Genomic DNA, 6,919 nt, shown 5'->3' on the forward strand with positions numbered 1-6,919 from the left:
TCTTGTTCTCAGAAGTCCTTCACTGCCTATAGTTCTTTGTGTACTACTGAGGCCTCTTACAGTTTTCCTAACACTGGTGAGATTTTATGGGTACAGTTCCTAAAATTACTAGAAGATGTTCAGCAAATTCTTACATACTCTGGCTCTATCATCTTCCTGCAGCTATTCTGGAATGCTCCCTGAGTCTTAGGTTCAGGAATTGTATTATAGATATATCCATTATTATTGGGCTTCACAACTATGTGATTTGGTTGTGGTTTCCTGTAATAGTCTATGTCAGTTGAAAGAGAAATGTGCTTGATGAGGAGTTGAGGAAAGCACTTACCTGTGGGACTGGACAAACCAGCTATGATTCCTGTGACCTGCAAAGACAACCATCATGGAGTGATAACCCTACAGGAGAAGCAATGACAGACACCTTAGCAGTAACTAACAGCTTTGTAATTGGGCTTCAGACTTAATCATCGAGAGAGAAAACATGCCTGGTGCAAAACCCTAGCCAGCTACCCACAGTTATAGCCTCAGAACTTGGTACTGAACCTATAATCGACTCTTTTTTAAGAGAGAAAAAGACTACATTGCTATTTCTCAATCTTCTTATCTTAGGACATGCTCTTTGTAGGTAATTATTTGGTGCAGTGTTTTCTTTAAAAACTGAAAATGTATACAGTCAAGAAGAACATATCTATTTACAGATTCAGTAAGTAATTATTTGGCTATTTAAATATGCTTTTCTTCTTAGATAACCCAGAGGCTTGAGTATTTATTTTTACTGACCTTTAGTAATGATGAATGATGATCCTCATTATAGCAGTGGATTATTTAAAAAGACTATACCAAATACTACACATCACTAACCTACATGTTGGGATTCCAGAAGAATTAGTATGTACGCAGTTGAACTTATGCAGTCTTGGGAAGCACATACCTGATCTGTACAGATTCAAACTAGTTGAAATCGCAGCAGCAATAAAGGCAAGTAGACATGTTTCACTCCCTAACCAAGAAATGATTTGTAATTGATTCTTGCTGGGAAAAAGGAAAATCAATTTTTCATGAGGAGTGTCACTGCTTATATAAACACAACAAAACCAATCTCCCATGCTTTTTGTTTGCTTAGTTTCTTTTTAGGGGCTGGAGAGAGAGAGGAAGGGAAGAAAGAAGCGAGAGAAAGAGAGAGGTAAGGAGGAAGAGAGAGAGAGCGAGGGAAGGAGAGAGGGAAAGAGAGAGAGAGAAAGAGAGAGAGAGAGAGAGAGAGAGAGAGAGAGAGAGATCATAAGTTGACTTGGGTAAGAAGATGGAGAGGATCTGTGAAGATTTGGGAGAGGGGAAATATGATAAAATATACTGTATGGAAAATTTAGATATACAACAGTGTTTGTGTTTCAGTAGCTAATCTTTCCATAACAACACGAACATAAATTGACTCAGTGAAATAAAGATGTTCTAACTATTAAAATCAAGTTGAGTGTCACAGAAGCACAAATGGAAGGTCGTTCAGCAGACTTCACCAAAGCATTCTTGCATACGGGAATCTGGAACTGACATAAGACAGCCTAAGATCAGACAGATAACAGCATCTAGTTTATCAGGAACCAAACAAATCTTAGCATCTATTTTCTTCTTGCTCTAAAGGCGAGGAAAACTGCAAAAATCTGAATACCTTTCTCACTTTATAATCATCATTATTTTCATTTTTTCCCTGAAACTCTTCCTGCTGGGTTGTGTATTAGCAACTTATCAATGTGAACGCATGCCCACACACACACACACACACACACACACACACACACACACACACACGCACACACACACACACATCTTTTACCTAGGCTGTTACAATCGTTAGAATCTGAGCAAGAAGAGCACTGTGGAGATACTTGATCTTCCCGCTTGCAGTAATGGACCTCTTGTACCAAAGGAATTGTATTCTGTACTCTGGCGGCACTGAGTTTGTCAGGAAAGTTACCATTGGTCTGACGAGACAAACACACTAGAAAGAAGTGAACACATGTTGAAATTTTCTATCTTCCCTTCTTTCTTTTTTTTTATTTTTTTTAAGAATGAAGCAATTTATTAACCCAGGATTCTTTGTTCTAATGCTTCATGCTGGCAGCTGCCACCTGTCCCCTGTCCAGAAATCCTGTTGAGATCTCTGTCCTTGAGATTTTAGTTTGCAGCCGCCATCTTGGTCCTTTTCCACCATTTTCAGCCCCTCCAGGGATTGGAGGAACCGGCTGGTCACACTCTTAGAGCCTCTGCTGAAGTGGCTGGGCCTGACTCCGTCTTTCTGCCGTCCTCCATAGACCTTGGTAATGGAACTATCCCCTGCACAATACCACCACCACGGAGGTATAGGTGTGGTGCTGTGGAAGCAGCTCCTGTGTAGAACCAGTTCTCATCATACGGGACAAGCTCTTTATGTTTGGCCAGCTTGACTGTGTCCACCCATTCGGGGACTTTCAGCTTTCTGTACTTTTTGAGGAAGGCTGCCAGAGCTCTGACAAACTCCTGCTGGTTAAAATCTTTTACAGTAACTCCAGGCATCATGTGGCTTCCATCCAATAAAGGCATTTTTGGGGTGGTAATATTTTGTAAGACTGTTAGCAGGTCACATTATAAGTCACTCAGAATAATTCATGTTAACAAAGAAATGGAGACGGTATTTTCTACATATGATGTTTTTATTCATAACATTGAAAAGTACTAATACTTTGTTTATATTTATCTATGTGTAGATTGTCATATCATCACCTAGCTGGTAGAAGTATTTGAAGATGAGAAAATATTTTCTGCTCTTATGAGAATTACATCTCAGCTATTGAAAGTGGCAATCATTGGGGTGAACTAAAATACTTCCAAATAATCATTATAAAGTAATTTATATAGAGAACTGAATAAAGATTTTTTTACTGCAGTAGTTAAATAGAGTTAGCATTTGCTTTAAAAATGTTTAATTTCCCACTGAACTGAGAACGGGACCCCTGTTGAAGGATTCAGAGAAAGGACTGAAAGAGCTTGAAGGTGCTTGAGACCCCATATGAACAACAATGTCAACGAACCAGAGATTCCAGGGACTAAGCCACTACCCAAAGACTATACATGCACTGACCCCCGGGCTCCAACGGCATAGGTAGCAATGAAAAGCCTAGTAAGGGCACCAGTGGAAGGGAAAGCCATTGGTCCTGCCAAGACTGAACCCCCAGTGAACGTGATTGTTGTGGGGAGGGTGGTAATGGGGGGAGGGTGAAGAGGGGAACACCCATATAGAAGGGGAGGGGAAGGGGTTAGGGGAATGTTGTCCTGGAAACCAGGAAAGGGAATAACATTTGAAATGTAAATAAGAAATACCCAATTTAATAAAGATGGAAATAATCTTTAATTTTCACTGTCTCCTTTCATAGGTAGATGGGTGTACCTTGTCCCTTTAATGAGAAGTTACACTAAATGTTCTAGTTCTGTAGCCACAGGGAATAGATTCCCCTTTCCTAGGCAGGCTCCATGATACAGCATTATTCATCAGCAAAGCAACTATAAATTTATGTCTGAAATTTTCCATCAACGTGAAACTATGTATAATTTGATGGACAACTTTAGAGGTCATTCCATCACCAATAGTAATGCTATTAAAACTTTTCCAGTAAAAATCAAAACACATTTTCTCTTTCATAATTGTAAATTTTAAGTTGGATTTTTGCTTCCTAAGCTTGAATGCCCAAATTTGATGTCTGGTCAATTCAGTACTGCTAAAAACAGTCATGGATCTATGAAGTGGGTTTAATCACATGTCTGGATCTAACAAAACAGGACATGCACAACAACTAGACTTATTCCTCACAAGTAGGCAGCCAGGGACAATTAATATTAGGAAACAGGGCAAGATCGTCACCCAAGCTGCCAGAACGAATCCTGTGGGCTCATTGAAGTCATCTGAATGCTCCTGCAGCTGAGGTTCCCCTAAAAGCAGCCCACGTGAGTTTTATACTAACTAGGGAAAGCATGACACACTGGTCTAAAAATGTTGAAGGACACTAGCTGTAGGACAGACTGGAATAGAGCTAGACTATTCCAGCCAGATCTTCCCTATTTCAGGATATTACATTCCCAGCACATCCACAGTGCAGCCAGAGAACTGTCTTACAGTCAGCTTTCTCACACAGACATCCTTCTCAGCAAAGATGGCCACATTCACAGGTCCGTAGGCCTCCCCAGACTCAGGAAGAGATTTTTCTCACCACGCCAATGGCAACTTCGCTGAAGCAATCTCAGGGTAACATGACTATGCCAAATTCAGAATAGATTTCATTAGCTGTGATTGTACTAGGAAGATTGTGTCTGTCCACAGCAGAGGGCTGCCCTAGGATAACCACTATCCAGGCGATAATTACAGAAGCAATCACAGAAATGGTCCCACTGAATGAAGTCTACAGGGCCACTGGACTAGTGAGATTTAAGATTCCAAATGACAGTACTTGCCATGCCCTGCAGCTTCTAAGTCCTGCTACTGTACAATGCTTCTATGTAAGCTGTAGATGTTGTGTGTAAAATTTTCTGTGAGAACCCAAGTAGCATCCAAGATGGGACACTGCCATCTCAGATGCCCAAAGAGATCCATCAGCTCCTGATTCTCCTGTGAAGTAGTGGATGCCACTCTTAGTATTCAGGCCCAAAAGGTCTGTTCATCCAGGCAACTTGAGTTATTACATTATGATGTGATAGGTTTTGTTGTTTTGTTGTTGTTGTTGTTGTTGTTGTCTCTTTGTTTGACACTTTTCTTAAATAAAAACAACATTAATAGAAGCCTTGTTTTCCACTTAGTATATGTGATGGATATTCCTGGCTGTCAATTTGACTATATGTGGAATGAACTACAACCCAGAAATGGAGGGCACACCTGTGATGCAGATCTTGAAGCTGGAAGATACAGGTGTCTGACTAGGACCTTGACATTGAGGCATAGTGGTTATGAAAAGCTTAGGCCTAGGCAAGGTAGTATACACTTTTAATCCAAGGAGACTGAGGCAAGGAGATCTCTGAGTTCAAAGTCAGCTGGGGAAAAAGCAAGTTCCAGACCCAGGAATGGTGGTGCACACCTTTAATCTGGGTCTTACCTTCTGCTGGAGACCTACATAGGGACATTGGAAGAAGGAAGAGACATTCTTCTTCAACTGCTTTCACTTACCTGCTAGCACATCTGTTGACACCTACTTCTTCAGGATTGCAGCTTATACAGATGACCAGCTGAAACAACTAGCCTCATGGGACTGAGAAACTACTAGATTCTTGGACTTTCATCCACAGCTGCCTATTTTTGGGTTAGTTGGACTACACACTAGGTCATTGCAATAAATTCCCTTAGTGTATAGAGACATTTTATAAGTTCTGTGACTTTAAAGAACCCTGACTATTACAGTATGCACAACTGATTTTAATCAGATAATCTCCTGAAGCTTGGGTAGTTTAGATAACAGGCAGAAATAGATGGCATCTATTGTTCTACTTTTAATTTGTATGTGTGAGGAGATATACTGTCAGTATACAGTGATCTTCTATGTCCAAAGCAGCCGAAATGTCAATTTTATAATACACTCCTTGGAAACTAGAGTCATTTCTTCGCAAGTGCGATGAATATACAGGAAAGTACTAAGTGCACCACAGTGACTCTCAGCACCTCCTGCCGTCATCCGCTTCACTTTCTCCTCCCTCCCTTCTTCTTTCGTCTTTATGTGAGCAAAGGATCACTGGTCTCCCATGACCGTGTGAAGATTTGTCTTCATCAATAACTACACAAGGCAGCCCAAGGCATTTGAGTGTCCAGTGGCCTTTTATCGAATGTACACAGGAACTGAGCACGGCCACTTTCTTCACTCGCGTCTATCCTTCAGAGAATGAGACTCCATTTCTGAGAAGATACACTAAGCAGACGGTGATTCCCGCACTCGGTGATGAATTAAAGGTTACTGAGCTCTTCTCTTGGTTTGTCCAGGTGCCTCTCTCTCCTTTTGAGTATTCATTTTTGGAGTACTGAGAAGGAAAGAACATGTAGGTGCTTTATGTTATGCTCTCATTTCTATTCCCCCCTTAATTCATGTGATTAATTTATTCACATCTAATGGGAACCTTCTTTTCCCGTTCAATTATATTGGAAGATATAAACCTCTGATGTTCAGGATTAAAATTAAATTGCTTCTCGTTAATTTTACTCTATTTAACAAACCAACCTCTTCCTTGAATGCCCACTGCCCAGATATTTAATACACAGCATTTATTTTTGCATAGATGAGAAGTTATTCACAAAGAAATATAATTCAGACAACTTAGACATATGTTTATGTTCTTTTAAGGTCATGATGCCACAAAACCTTTGTTCTTCCTCTCAGCTGTAGCTAAAAAAAAGCCAGACATTCAGAATGTTTATTCCTCTGATAATCAACCAAGTAATTTTTTGCCTTCAGCACATTTTAAAATGTTGCAATAAAATAATAATTCATAACACTCTGTTAACAATTAAGGAAAAAGAGATTATGAATTTTAGGGAGATAAAGGGGTGGGGTGCATGAGAGGGTGCTGGAAAGAAAGAGAAGGGTGGGGGTGATGCAGTTATTGTTCCAGAAAACAAAGTATCAAAATACTTAAATTATGCTGGCGTTATTCCACTACCTAAAAACACGAGTTGTATCGTATCCCATAAATTATATAATTTAGTATATAATGTACACTATATTGATATAATTACATTTCTATTGCATGCTATTTAATGCAATTTAGTATTATTTCTTTTAAAGTGTAGACCATTTCATTTTATGTGTATAAGGGTTTTGCATGCTTGTATATATGTGTACCTGGTACACGTCTGGTACCTATAGAAGGCAGAAGAAGGAGCTGCATTCTCTGGAACTGGTATTATGATGGTTGTGAT

The 6,919-nt window shown here is 39.8% G+C and overlaps 1 pseudogene; it reads right to left on the bottom strand.

Annotated features, from left to right (window-relative positions):
• Window positions 1-2,096: 2,096 nt before the first annotated feature.
• Rps19-ps17 (ribosomal protein S19, pseudogene 17) lies at window positions 2,097-2,547 on the bottom strand (annotated as a pseudogene).
• Between the last annotated feature and the right edge of the window lie 4,372 nt (window positions 2,548-6,919).

Source organism: Rattus norvegicus, chromosome 10 (assembly GCF_021556685.1).
Source record: "Rattus norvegicus strain SHRSP/BbbUtx chromosome 10, alternate assembly SHRSP_T2T, whole genome shotgun sequence".
NCBI classification, from domain to species: domain Eukaryota; kingdom Metazoa; phylum Chordata; class Mammalia; order Rodentia; family Muridae; genus Rattus; species Rattus norvegicus.